At 35.7% G+C, this 14,973-nt stretch overlaps 1 long non-coding RNA gene across 1 annotated transcript; it reads right to left on the bottom strand.

The window, feature by feature from the left end:
* Nucleotides 1-11,765: 11,765 nt before the first annotated feature.
* LOC137027532 (uncharacterized) lies at nucleotides 11,766-13,228 on the bottom strand. Its single transcript, XR_010896048.1, has 4 exons — nucleotides 13,066-13,228; nucleotides 12,219-12,260; nucleotides 12,061-12,143; nucleotides 11,766-11,931 (listed from the first exon to the last, which is right to left on the bottom strand). It is a non-coding gene; the product is annotated as an uncharacterized lncRNA (long non-coding RNA).
* Between the last annotated feature and the right edge of the window lie 1,745 nt (nucleotides 13,229-14,973).

Genomic DNA, 14,973 nt, shown 5'->3' with positions numbered 1-14,973 from the left:
TCCAGATAAAATGACTAAAACCATATAAAACAAATATATAAAACATAAATGTATAATAAGATAAATACATTAAGTGGTGTATTTTATATTTCTTTATAATTCATCATAAGCTATTATGTCAGTTTACAACATTTCTGTAAATCTGAATATTCAGCAGAACTTTTTTTACATTGCACTACCTTACCTGTAGAGCAGACCTCTGGTTGTTGTCCATTGTATAAGCCTACATTAACATATATGTAGGCCTAATAATTTATACTACACACAAATTTTGTCACTCATATTTATTCACAAAATGTAAAAAAAGTAACATGATATGGAAAAAAAGGTAAATATGTAAATAAATAAAACACATGAAAATTATGCCATTACTGGCAAATTTAAATATGGGGTCATTAACAAATTCCAAGAAATTTCAGAGGACAGATGTTTTTACAGAAGAAAAAAACATTTAATTTGTAAATTGTAAAGTATTTCATTTTAAATAGATACAAATTATTTTATTGCGATTATAATAATTATATTTTAATCACTTGTTTGCAGTAAAACTAATGCTTATATTTTAAGGATTTTTTTCAACACAAATTACAAATATATAGGCATCGGAACTTAAATAATATATATTAAATAAGAAGTTTATTGTTCAATAAATACCTGATTTTGAGAAACTATGTTAGCGATTTCTCGATTTTTCAGCGCTTTCATTGCAGGTTACATTGTTATGCCAGTAGGTGGCAGCTAGGAGCTGTCTTAATGACATAGTAAACCCAAAAATGAAAATTATGTCAATATTATTACTCACCCTTGTGCTGTTCTACAATATTAAGACCCAATACTAATATTAGTAGGCCCGCTGTACTGTTTTTAAACGTTTTAGTACCTCTCTGGGCACTGAAAGTGTAAATTAAAGGATTAGTTCACTTTCTGAATGACAATGTCCTGATAATTTAGTCACCCCATGTCATCCAAGATGTTCATGTCTTTCTTTCGTCAGTCGAAAAGAAATGAAGGTTTTTGATGAAAACATTCCAGGATTATTCTCCTTATAGTGGTCTTCAATGGATCCCAGATGGTTGAAAGTCAAAATTACAGTTTCAGTGCAGCTTAAAAGGGCTTTAAATGATACCAGACAAGGAATAAGAATCTTATCTAGTGAAACGATCAGTCATTTTCGAAAAAAAAAAAAAAAAAAACTGTATATGATTTATAAACACAAATGATCGCCTTGCGAGTGCTCCTGTGTTGTGTATGCTTCAAAAAGCTTACGCTGTATGTCCTACGCCTTCCCTATTCAACTTACGGAACGAACCCGGCACCAGTTCAGTTTTTTTCCGTACGTAGAATAGGGAAGGCATTGGATATACAGCATTAGAAGAATACGGAACATGAAAGCACTCGCAAGGCGATCATTTCTGTTTATAAAGCATATGCAGTTGTATTTTTAAAAAAACGGCTGATCGTTTTGCTTGATAAGACCCTTATTCCTTGTCTGGTATCACTGAAAGCCTTTTAAGTTGCACTGAAACTGTAATTTTGACCTTCAATCGTCTGGAGTCCACTGAAGTCCACTATAAGGAGAATAATCCTGGAATGTTTTCATCAAAAACCTTCATTTCTTTTTGACTAAAGAAAGAAAGACATGAACATCTTGGATGACATGGGGTGAGTAAATTATCAGGACATTGTCATTCAAAAAGTGAACTAATCCTTTAACTTGCTGGCAATGGAGGCCTCACTGAACCATCAGATTTCAGCAAAAATATCTTAATTTGTGTTCCGAAGATCAACGAAGGTCTAACGGGTGTAGACTGACACAAGGGTTAGTAATTAATGATATTATTTTCATTTTTGGTTGAACTAACCCTTTAATTGCTGATCCAAACAGTTATAATGCTGAATTCTGTAACCCACTAAATTATGTGACCCTAGTAGGTTATAAGGTGTAGGTTATGGAAATTTATCATGGTTTTACCATGATTAAAAGCAAAAAAATATAGTCATTGTAGTAATTCCATGGTTACCACAAATGAACCATGGTTCTGCTAGAAAAACAGTTTTAACTATGGTATTTGTGTGATTATACAAATGGTAATCAATACGTCAAAAAAACAACAACAACAAAAAAAAAAAAACAACAACAAGATTTTACTATAGTAAAACCATGGTTAATTATCAAAAGGGTAGGATTAGGGTTAGGTTTAGTCAGATTAGGTCAATGCAGTGCCTATAGTCATATGATTTGGTAGGTCACAGAATTCGACACAACACCAGAAAGAAAGAATGTTATAAACATTTGTCTGCATGCACCCAATTCTGAAGCGAATAATAATATGCTAGTATACAGCAATCCATATGAGAAGTCTGGTGTTGAAGGTGGATCTGGAACTGACTTCTGTCCAGGTTGTCACAGCATCTCGTCTTCACAAACTGCCCTGAAATGCAATTCACACACCAACAATGATTGTTATTAATATAATGTGAGGCTCTTACATTCACAATGCTCAGTACTTTTTTTATTATCATCTGTCTCATTTTGAATTATGTTGGACCTTACTGTAGGTTGCTAACTCTATACCAAGTGTCCTCAATGCAGAGTTAAACAAGATGGCCATAGAGGACTCAAAAAATATTTGATGAATTTTTTGAATACTTGATAAACTTTTGATCAAACTTTAACATGGAAGAATCTAGGAACATAAACAAGTTGTCACAGGGCCAACAAAATGTAGTATTCAATGTCAGGTTTATAAAAAAAAAAAAAAAAAAAAAAAAAAAAAAAATAGAATAGAGGTGAAATGCAGAAATGAGAAAGAATAATATACAGAACATATATATGTGTGTATATATATGTGTATATATATATACATATATATGTATATATAGGCTATGTGTGTTTGTCTGAGTGTGTGTGTGTGTGTGTGTGTGTGTGTGTGTGTAAAAAAATTCTTAAGATGCCAGCATTTACATTTGTAGCTTTACTTATTTAGTATTCCTCATACAATGTCACTTAATTATGTTTGGACGCAATAAATATAAATTATTCATATATCTGACGCTCCTGAAATCACAGTGCAATTTTAATCAATATTTATTTACCATGAAATATCAAAACATGTTTGAAATAACGTTAGTTTCACCCCATTTTCACGCTCCATATAAGTGACGTCACCGATTAACAGTACACCGCATACTTTTAAGTTATATTTTCTAATCATCCATTGACAAATTGCCAGAAAATCATTTACAAAACTATCAAAACCTCTAATCTACACATAAAATGTGATTAAAAGCCCAAACTTTCATAAATAAGAGTTTAAGTCAAGTTAGTCTACCTCTTAAAGTTAGCCTAACGGTTGAGATTCTAACGATCTTTTTCCAAAGACAACAAACCTTTTCTATGAAGAAAATATTCAACAGAAGCTTGTCAATTACATGTATGAACGTGTCAAGAACAGTTGTATGTATTATTTGTGTAATTTTAGGCACTAAACTTACCTGAAAGCAGTGAAAATAACAGTGACAGACGGTCGTGCTCTTGCTTGACACTTGTCAGTTGGTTGAGTTGCCGCCTGGTTGCCGCCCCGTTTCCATGGTGACTCCAATCCGATTGCTCACGGGACTCGAAATGTTAAATGCGCACGCCAATTAAACATGTCAAAAGTTAAGCAGCTATCGTTTACATTACAGCGTTAAAACAATAGGCTACTGATGGAGTCAAGGGCGTAGATTTGGTTTCAACATTGGGGGGGTTGAGCGTTGGTATGCTGCCTGTTTTTTGTTTTTTTTTATTAAAAAAAAAAATCTGTTTTATGTGTAGCGTTATTGGATAATTTATTTCTTCTCTATCTATCTATCTATCTATCTATCTATCTATCTATCTATCTATCTATCTATCTATCTATCTATCTATCTATCTATCTATCATAACTTTATGGAATATAACTATTCATCAAATTCTAACATAACGGAGTGATTCTAAAAATAAATAAATTATGTTATATATTGAAACCGCCAGTAGGTGGCAGCGATTCGACGTTTTAATGAGTGAGCTACTTAAATCGTTCATTCAGCCAATTCATTCAAAAATCAGATTAATTAAGGAAGAAAACAAACACCGATTTGAATACTTTTGTCACTGATAAGACGCTATTGAAAAATGAAGTAACAAAATAGATGGCTGTTTTAGTAATTGGTTACAGTTACACTGATAGTTATGGCTAAATTGCAATGGATTAGCTAGCTAAAATATATGTGGAGTGTACTTAACTATTACAATGTTTTCATACCTCCTTCTCAGTACATGCTTTATTCTTTTTAACGTCCCTCTTTGAACAGAAGTTTAATATAGTCGGCTGGGCAGCGGTTCTCTTCTTTTTTGGTGCTACCCGCTCTCATTCATTCAAACAGTAGAGCGCCACTGGCGTTGTTTTGGTGAAAATGCGATGCGCATTGGTTGGGCGTTACCAATCGGTTCATGAATGGAGGGGGTATTTTTTTTACTAATTTATTATGACAAACTCATATTTGATTAGAAACAAAATTATTGTTACAAAATAAATTAATTATACATATTTTGTATAGATCTACTGTGATTTTCATGATGAAATATTGGGGGGGTTGTAACTGATGGATTTGAATATGGGGGGTTTATATAATATAATATAATAGCTTTAGAATACTTAAGTTTTCTTTTTCTTTTTTTTCTTTTTGACTAAAGAAAACATATGTTTTATATACCAGAAATGATCAACGTGGTGTACAAATAAAAGTAGGCTATAGGCTATTGCACAACAAATGATAATAAAAAAACAGAATGTATGTGTTTTGGCCCTAGCATAGTCTTTGTTTTGACATGGTTGTATTTTGGTACTGTCATGACGTTTTTTAAACGTCGTATTCCAACGTGCAGATTACGTTATTTTAACACCTGAATAAAACGTCTCCCAAAAGTTGCAATTTGGTATAGTTTCGTTTTCGTAGTAGACAAACGTGATATTAACGTTTTTTTGACTACTTAAAGAAAACATACCAGCTTGGTATTTTCACAACGTTTTTAAAACGTTTTATTTTGGTTACATTATTTTTTTATTTTAAAAAACGTTTTTAAAACGTTTTTAAAACGTTGTACTACAACATTACCTAATTGCAACCAAAATACAACGTTGTGAAAAGTTGTAAAAACGTTTTGTGTTTGCTGGGCAAAGAAGTTACCCAGAACTCAATGCGGCGTGACGTCAGATTTGTATTCTCTATAGACCTTATTTACCAGAGAAACAAGCGCGCCGCCATCTTTATAAAATTGTCTTTGAACTTCCGTTTTGCGGTAGCTCTGTACATTTCTATGGCATCGCTGTCAAAGAATAATTAGTTGGTTAAGTGGATTTACTTGTTGTAGAGTTAATGAAAGTTATCATGAGCATTGTTATGTTTAAAGCAGATGTCTTAACAAATGTCAGTAGGTCGGGAAGATTTTAAAACGAGCAGTTCATTCATAAATGTAATATCGCTGTGGAAATACAAACCGGAAGTCAAAAGACAACGAGCGCAACGCTGAAAAGGGGCGGAGCTACATAAGGTCTATTGAATAGGCATTTGACTAAATTCTACAAAGACCCGCCTCCTTTGGGCGATTTCTCGATTGCCCCTCAGCTGAAATTGAGTGGTGCACACAGAGAGGACATATGGTGATTGTGAAAAAAAAATATTTTCCACAGATGATTTTCTAATATATTACATCATACAAATATACATTTAAATAATTTATATGATTATAATTTTGCGTGTGTGGTTCAGGGAGGGCGGCTCCCTAGCACCCTCTATTGGCCAGCCGCCACTGCTTTTTTTATTGCCATTCCTGAATGAGATGCTAATTCCATGTGTCATGGTCCTGTTTTATGTATTCCGATGGTCCCCAGGACATCATTTGTTAAACATGGATTAAAGATGGATCAAGATTCCTTTCAACAGATTTTTGTATTTCTTTCTTTCTTTCCTTGACAGCTCAGATCATTTATTCCTGAGGAAACCTGATGTCTTTCATTTCTCATTGTGCTGTTATGTTCATGTAATATAGAAGTCATTCATAAGGAGCCCATTAAAGTCTTTTTTGGTTCCAAAATGGCAGCTTGCTGCTGCAGTTCTTTCTGTTGACCAGCAGGCGGTGCCCTGTTCACTTTACTAGTGAAGTGGTTAAAACTAAATCCATAAAAATAAAAAAAACTTTACTTGAATGTTTAATTTTCATTGGCATACTAAAATAACAACAAAAAATAAACTAATGAATTACTAAAAATAAGAAACATTAAAACTGTATAAACGAAATTGACAAACACAAAATGATTAAAACATAATATATATATATATATATATATATATATATATATATATATATATATATATATATATATATATATACAATAATAAAAGTTATTTCAGTAAAGCAATGATGCTTAAATAAAAATGGTTTTGCTTTTAAGGAACATGAATTTCTTTACTGTAGTGATGGGAGAAACGAAGCTTTTCAAATTGCACTATAACTAAAAAATAATAAGAAATTAATCAAAACTGTATAAACATAAAAATGACTAAAACATTGAAAAAATATATCTATAAAACAGTAATAAAAGCTATCTCAATATTGCAATCACGCTAAAATAAAAATAATGGTTTTGCTTTAAAGTGAACATGAACACCGGTACTGATGGGAGAAACGAAGCTTTTCAAAGCTTCGAATCAATTGAACCAATTGCTTCGCAAAATGATTCACTGTTTCGAAGCGTTCGAAACACCACTGGTCAAATACACGGTGTAAATACAACAAAACTCATGCCAAACGTGCATAAAACAGCTTTTACAGATCCATTGCAAATGTTTGATTTAAAGTATGATCCATCAGATGCAGTTAATTAATCTCATACCATTAAATATTAAGTGCCTGTATAATATGCATTCTTTTATCAATTTTCACGGCTTGTTTTGTTCTATGGATGGGTCAGCAAAACAGATACTATTAACTACTATTTTTCTTTTTAATTATATAAATACCTCATTAAAACGTCTACAAATGTATAAAACTCATCAGGAATCAGGTAATAGACAGACACTTGTTCAATGATTCGCCGCTGGGGGGCGATATCAGTGAATCCGCATGATTCATGGCTTCACAGAAATCGCGCCTCACATTTCGGAGGTTGCATTTGAAGGCTGCATACGTCATCAAGAATGTCTTATTTCAGAACAGTAACCATAATAAAAATTGACTGTTATTCCTCATGAGGGGTAAAATACTGTAATTTCTTACTTTGCATTAGTGATGGGAAGTTCGGATCATTTTACCGACTCGGACTTTTGAGTCTCGTTCAACAAAATGAACGAATCTTTTTTCGAGTCATTTCGTTCATTTTGCAGTCCCATGCTAAACCAATGCAGTCTGAGCCGGTAAGAGAATTGATTAGTTCATTTCATGAGTCTTTCGGGTTTTTGAGTCGTTCCTTAAACACGTGACAGACCCATACACTAAACCAATGCATTCTGAGCCGGAAAGAGAACTGATTAGTTCATTTCATGAGTCATTCGGGTTTTGAGTCGTTCCTTAATCACGTGACAGACCCATACGCTATTTCTGACATTTCTGTCACTGTTTTCATTACTGAGGATCTGTGGTGTGTTATTATAAATAAATAAAGCCCTGTTATAAATAAAATATTGATTAATTTATCTTTTTGACTGTCTATCTGTAAATAAACACTAGGCTATATAATAATATAATAATTCAAGCCTACAATACAAAGTATTTATAGCCTAGTTTGTTCATTTTTACTCCAATTTTGAGTTTGCTGTTATAATAATTGCTTTTCCTAGGCAGACTTGACATATTGGTCTAATATATGTATAAGAAGATTGCTCAAAAAGGACACAATGACATAAATTAAAAGCAAATAACATTTTGAATTTGAATTATTAATGTTAGTTTAAAACATCAAGGTTATGATAACTTCAGCTTTAACAGTTGTAACACAAACTCAAACAAAACTGGAGAGGTAACGTTATTTCCTAATAAATATAATGTGCTTGGGTCACACAGCATAGCGTATGGGTCTGTCACGTGATTAAGGAACGACTCAAAACCCGAAAGACTCATGAAATGAACTAATCAATTCTCTTTCCGCCTCAGAATGCATTGGCTTAGTGTATGGGTCTGTCACGTGTTTAAGGAACGACTCAAAAACCCGAAAGACTGAATCATCAGGTGAACTACTACTAGCAGTACAGAACCTGTAGAATATTGCACATGCACGACTGAACGAATCACCCCCCGAGACGACTCGTTCTTCCCGAGTCACATTAAAGATTCGTTCAAAATGAACGAATCGTTCAAGAACGACACATCACTACTTTGCATCTAACGGTCACTTTTCTTAAATGAGACTGCCGATGACGTATGCAGCCTTCAAACTTACCTCCGGAGGATGCAGCCTTCGAAATTAAACACAGATTGACATCACTTTGTAGGCCAAAACGCGGAAACGAGTTAACATTTTAGCACTTCTGGTTTCATAGTGCTGAAGCCAAAGTCAATAGGTTTTTTTAAATTGGATTTTGGTTAAATGGAAATAAGGTCTGTAGTAAACACAAGCTCAAGACACCACGTTTTATCCTATGACATAAAATACATCAGTATTAACCCACTTGTGATTTTTTTAAAAACCGTTATGTGTCTTGAAAAAGGCGGTTTGCTAACAAGTGGCTAATGGGACTACATGCTACATAGGCACTCAGGGAGATTTAACGTCATCACAACGAAAACGCAAGTTCAGTCCGCTTTTATAGCCTCATTATGCTTACCTTCGCAAAGACCCGCCCCCCTTAGTTACTGTTGCTATGTCCGACAAGCCATGGTGCTGTCATGCCACACAGAGTGAAAAATACATCGCGGAGCAAAGAGGATACTGACAATACGTCGACAGACAAGACAGAGCAGGTTACTTATGATATTAAACAAAGTCCCAGCTTTCAAACTGTGTCATTTTTTAAGAAATTCGAACAATAAAAACTGTTTTGTGGCTCTTTAATGTGTCGTGACAGATTGCTGTAGCGCCTCAGCTCAAGCAGCTCATGAACATTTCATCTCTTCCTACTAGTTCATTTATAGCATCAAATAAACATGAATGAACATGAGAAGGAATGTTGTTTAAAATGCGGAAAGACGTAAATACACACCATTTTTCAAGTTCAAGTCCACCGATGTTAATCTTCTAACTCTGGACTGCTTTGTTGGACAAAATGGCGGATTCGACGTTATGATTGGTTAAATCGCTTGTCAGTCAAACTCCCAGCGAAGGGTCAGTTGTGCACTTACAGTGGGTACGGAAAGTATTCGGACCCCCTTAAATTTTTTACTCTTTGTTATATTGCAGCCATTTGCTAAAATCATTTAAGTTCATTTTTTTTCCTCATTAATGTACACACAGCACCCCATATTGACAGAAAAACACAATTATTGACATTTTTGCAGATTTATTAAAAAAGAAAAACTGAAATATCACATGGTCCTAAGTATTCAGACCCTTTGCTGTGACACTCATATATTTAACTCAGGTGCTGTCCATTTCTTCTGATCATCCTTGAGATGGTTCTACACCTTCATTTGAGTCCAGCTGTGTTTGATTATACTGATTGGACTTGATTAGGAAAGCCACACACCTGTCTATATAAGACCTTACAGCTCACAGTGCATGTCAGAGCAAATGAGAATCATGAGGTCAAAGGAACTGCCTGAAGAGCTCAGAGACAGAATTGTGGCAAGGCACAGATCTGGCCAAGGTTACAAAAAAATTTCTGCTGCACTTAAGGTTCCTAAGAGCACAGTGGCCTCCATAATCCTTAAATGGAAGACGTTTGGGACAACCAGAACCCTTCCTAGAGCTGGCCGTCCGGCCAAACTGAGCTATCGGGGGAGAAGAGCCTTGGTGAGAGAGGTAAAGAAGAACCCAAAGATCACTGTGGCTGAGCTCCAGAGATGCAGTCGGGAGATGGGAGAAAGTTGTAGAAAGTCAACCATCACTGCAGCCCTCCACCAGTCGGGGCTTTATGGCAGAGTGGCCCGACGGAAGCCTCTCCTCAGTGCAAGACACATGAAAGCCGTATGGAGTTTGCCAAGATGGTGAGAAATAAGATTCTCTGGTCTGATGAGACCAAGATAGAACTTTTTGGCCTTAATTCTAAGCGGTATGTGTGGAGAAAACCAGGCACTGCTCATCACCTGTCCAATACAGTCCCAACAGTGAAGCATGGTGGTGGCAGCATCATGCTGTGGGGGTGTTTTTCAGCTACAGGGACAGGACGACTGGTTGCAATCGAGGGAAAGATGAATGCGGCCAAGTACAGGGATATCCTGGACGAAAACCTTCTCCAGAGTGCTCAGGACCTCAGACTGGGCCGAAGGTTTACCTTCCAACAAGACAATGACCCTAAGCACACAGCTAAAATAACGAAGGAGTGGCTTCACAACAACTCTGTGACTGTTCTTGAATGGCCCAGCCAGAGCCCTGACTTAAACCCAATTGAGCATCTCTGGAGAGACCTAAAAATGGCTGTCCATCAATGTTTACAGAACTGGAGATGATCTGCAGGGAGGAATGGCAGAAGATCCCTAAATCCAGGTGTGAAAAACTTGTTGCATCTTTCCCAAAAAGACTCATGGCTGTATTAGATCAAAAGGGTGCTTCTACTAAATACTGAGCAAAGGGTCTGAATACTTAGGACCATGCGATATTTCAGTTTTTCTTTTTTAATAAATCTGCAAAATGTCAACAATTCTGTGTTTTTCTGTCAATATGGGGTGCTGTGTGTACATTAATGAGGAAAAAAATCAACTTAAATGATTTTAGCAAATGGCTGCAATATAACAGAGTGAAAAATTTAAGGGGGTCTGAATACTTTCCGTACCCACTGTATACTATTCTTACTCAAACTTTCTGGGGAAAATGTTTTTATATAAAAACTGAAAGAGTTGTCGGAAGCTTTATTGGTGGTGAAGTTCAACTTGTGGGACTGTGGTGTAGTTCGCTTACACCCTTTAGCTTTTTACTTCTGGCGACTGCATTTAGGCTTCAAAATTCATAAAAGTAGTGTTCATCTGTGAAAATTATATGGATGGACAAAACGTGCAAGTATTATAAAATTTGTTGATCACAGAGCTTGTTTTTTTTTTTCTTCACGATAATCCAAAAGCTTATGGAAAAATCCTATTGGGATTTTGTCGACGGAACCAGTGTGATGTTAACTATTGGCCGACAAAGTGACATCATACCTGCACCATTCTATTTCGTAACAGTTATGACGTAACAAAGTTAGAAACACGTTCCGAACCACTGATTCGTAACAGAAGCTTTGTAAAGGTTTCAATGCTTCACTAAGCAGTTTCAAAAGCGCCCACCACTACCTTAAATTCCAGCCATGAAATGTTAAAGTGTAACCTATTTAAATTACTATGAACTGCATAGGCCCAGCAATATGCAAAGTATTAAAATATATTTGATTTCAAATTAGCTTTGTATTTCTGTCCCTCCAACTTTATGCAAATACCTAATTTTCCATAATAATACAGGACACCAAAGAAAGAAACTCACAATATTTATTGTGTAAACATTCTGCAAACATTTTTAACCACATATACAAAAACATGATGTTTTACAACAGCAGTGCTTTTAAATAAAGGCCATTTGCTTGAACTCTAGGAGATTTCTAGGTAAAAATGTTGTCCGTATAGCATTGTAAGTGTCCGTAACCAGGTGTTTGGCAGAAAGGGAGGCTTAAAGCAACTCATCCAGCAAGTTTCCCGGGCTGTGTGTTTGTCCCAAAGCAGCGCTGATGGGGTTGTCGTTACACATGGGACATGAACATCTCACCTCCAGCCACTTCACCAGACACCTGGTAAGACAAAACATCTGAACCGCTATTCTGAAACTAGTCTGGCTGTTACAGTTCGGAGGCCCAGGCTGTGTTGAGCCTCTTTTCTTCAATGCCATTAACATGATAAAAGGCAGCAGAGGGATTTACTTCTTGTGAAAGGAGTGTTGGCATGGTAACACTCCAAGCTCATCTTTTGTCCTGAAGTCCTCCAAACAGACGGCACATGTTAACTGAGAAACACGAGAGGGAAAGTCGGAAGAGTTTCAAAACTTTCCAAATAGTCAAAAAGACAGAAAAGGTTTTACCCCATGTGTGTGTAACCGTGTTGTTTCATCTTTAAATACGACCTGTAATGTAAAACAAAGTACATTTGTCTTTTGTTTTAAATGATAGTGCAACAAAAAGTATTTAGACACTTAAAAATGTCTGAATGTAATTGCATCAAATAAAAAAATCACAGCAAGTGTCATTTATTTGAAACAGCACAAAGAATACATTTGACAAAGAGAAGTTTGTAAATGAGGTCAAAAAGTAGGCTATTGAGTGGATGATGATTAAGGTGACGGTTTAAGATCAATTCCATGACTTTTCCAGGTCTAGAAACCTTTTAAAATTCCCTCATATCCAGATTTTCCAAGACCATGAGAATTGTATATAATCCAAATAATTGTGTGTGGTATTTTCACACATTTCTTTTCAATTTCAGCATGTTTGCGCAAGAGAGAATTCTGGTTCTTAGGGTGCATTGACACGACAACAATAAACTAAAAACAGAAAAGTTTTTCATTTGCATTTTTCACATACAGACAAAACGATCCCCGTTCACATGGATCCACAAAAATGACTAAAAAAAGCTGTATTTTGCTGCCTGGTCAGTAGTTGGCAATGTCACTTTGTAAAGAAACACTACACACCTATAGACTGAACATGAAATACGCATGCGCATGACATCTCTTTTTCACAAATTCATGTTTTTGTTGTTTGCACGGAGATGATAACGGTATTGTTTTCAAAAACTTGCATTTGGGGCTGTTTACTCGACACCATTTTCAACTAAAAACAGAAACCTTTTATGCATTTTGGCCATTCATTTTTGGGGCCTTAAAACAAACTTTTGAAAATGGGTCCAAGTTACTAAGTTAATGTACTAACTTTTGTACATGGATGTCTCAGTGACAACTCATCTTTTTTCACAGTTAAGAGGAACTTCAGTAGCGGTACCATCCCAGGAACTCCCGGCCTTAACGGCGAGGATGGCGTGGAACAGACGGCCATCAAGGTCTCGCTCAAGTGTCCGATCACCTTCCGGCGCATCCAGCTTCCTGCCAGGGGCCACGACTGCAGACATATACAGGTGAGGAGGCCCACTAACTTAAGTTTGAATCACATGACACCATAAAGTGAGTTTCTGTGATAAATAACGTCTTTGTTTGTCCATAGTGCTTTGACCTGGAATCGTACCTGCTGTCATGTGATGTGATGGTGTATTGATTCAACACTGTTGCTTTAAATCTGAGCGAAGAGAAGCACCTGGGGGTGTGTCTTAAAAAAGGAATGTTCGGGGTCATGATGTGGACTGGGTGATGCATTGCTAGTTGTTAATAAAGAAGTGTTCATCTGCAGGAATTGCCTTTTTGCGGTCATTTTACACCTACAGCTCAACTGTGAGAGAGGAACTTGGCGTTGTCCTGTGTAAGTAAGAACTGTGTTCTTCTCCTTTGCTTCCTGTCTTCATGCCATTTTTGTTATTTTAAAACTAAGAAAATGATTAGGGATGCACGATATATCCATACCGTAGCAGTTATTTGCCGATATTACAGATTTTCGGGAATAGATGACACTGGATTTATAATTGTGTATGCATACCTTTGTCACCTTTATCATCATACAAAACTCACTAAAAGTTATTAAAAACTCTAAATTTAATAACAGTGCTAAATCTAATCTTTAACAAATCTCAGAATGAATATCCTTTTTTTTTGTACTATATATTATAAAGTTTTTTTTTTTTATGATTTGAGTTTTTATTAGTTTTTATGTTATATTTAATTGTTATATTTATCTGGACAAAATATTATAGAACTTTAATATTTATTTTAACAAATATTTATTAATATTATTGTATTTATAATAATTAGGATATGATTTAATTAATCTAAAAAAACAAGAAATATTTTACTTAAATATTATTATTATTATTATTATTATTGGCCATAACATGAAAATAGTTATTGGCTTATTGGCCTGTATAATACTAAAAATGGGATTCACATGGTATATAGCTGACATATTGTTCTTTGCAGTAATGTAACCTCTGTAGCATCTAAACTGTGATTGGACAATACAGATATCCTAAATTATACTACTATCAGTTGTAATCTTCCAGTCCATGGACCGTACATGGACTGTTCACTGACCACGTGACATGTGTTGCACACAAAAATGGCAAAAACTGGGTGAAATGAGCATTTCCAAGGAAGCCGCATTTTCCAGAATTTTGTGAGGTTCATGGCATTAGTATCACCAGTATTGTCCAGCTGTGCTCCATCAAAGGTGGTCAGTTGATTTATGTGGTGGTCAGACACCCACTTCCTGTCTAATTTTAAACTTCTTTGCCAAAATAAGCTGCGGTTTGTTCTTAATTTTTAGTTTTTAACTTCTTTCTCCTTGTGTTTAGTTCGGACTATGAGGAGATCACCATTGATCTGGTGTGTAGCTGGAAGCCAGTCCTGGTGAAACCAGACCTGCACATTAAAGAGGACCCAGACGGCCCTGCCCTGAAACGCACCCTGAGCCCTAGTCATATGATCTTGCCCAGCGTCATGGAGATGATTGTATCCCTGCGTTCCATTCGGAAGGGCTCATCCCTATGCCCTAATCCCTTCAAAGGGTTTACCCTCCGGAGTGAGAGCTTCGAAGGGATGAAGGGTGTAGGGGTAAAAAAAAAAAAACTCTTCTTTTGGAACGCACTTCTGCGTCATCTTAACGAGACAATCAAAGAGGAGTAAATTGTGCAAGCTGCGCCATTTGTTTAGCGTTAGTTTATTTATTTATTTATTT

This window comes from Chanodichthys erythropterus, chromosome 10, assembly GCF_024489055.1.
Source record: "Chanodichthys erythropterus isolate Z2021 chromosome 10, ASM2448905v1, whole genome shotgun sequence".
In the NCBI taxonomy this organism is placed as follows: domain Eukaryota; kingdom Metazoa; phylum Chordata; class Actinopteri; order Cypriniformes; family Xenocyprididae; genus Chanodichthys; species Chanodichthys erythropterus.
This window is presented reverse-complemented; position numbering and strand designations above follow the sequence as displayed.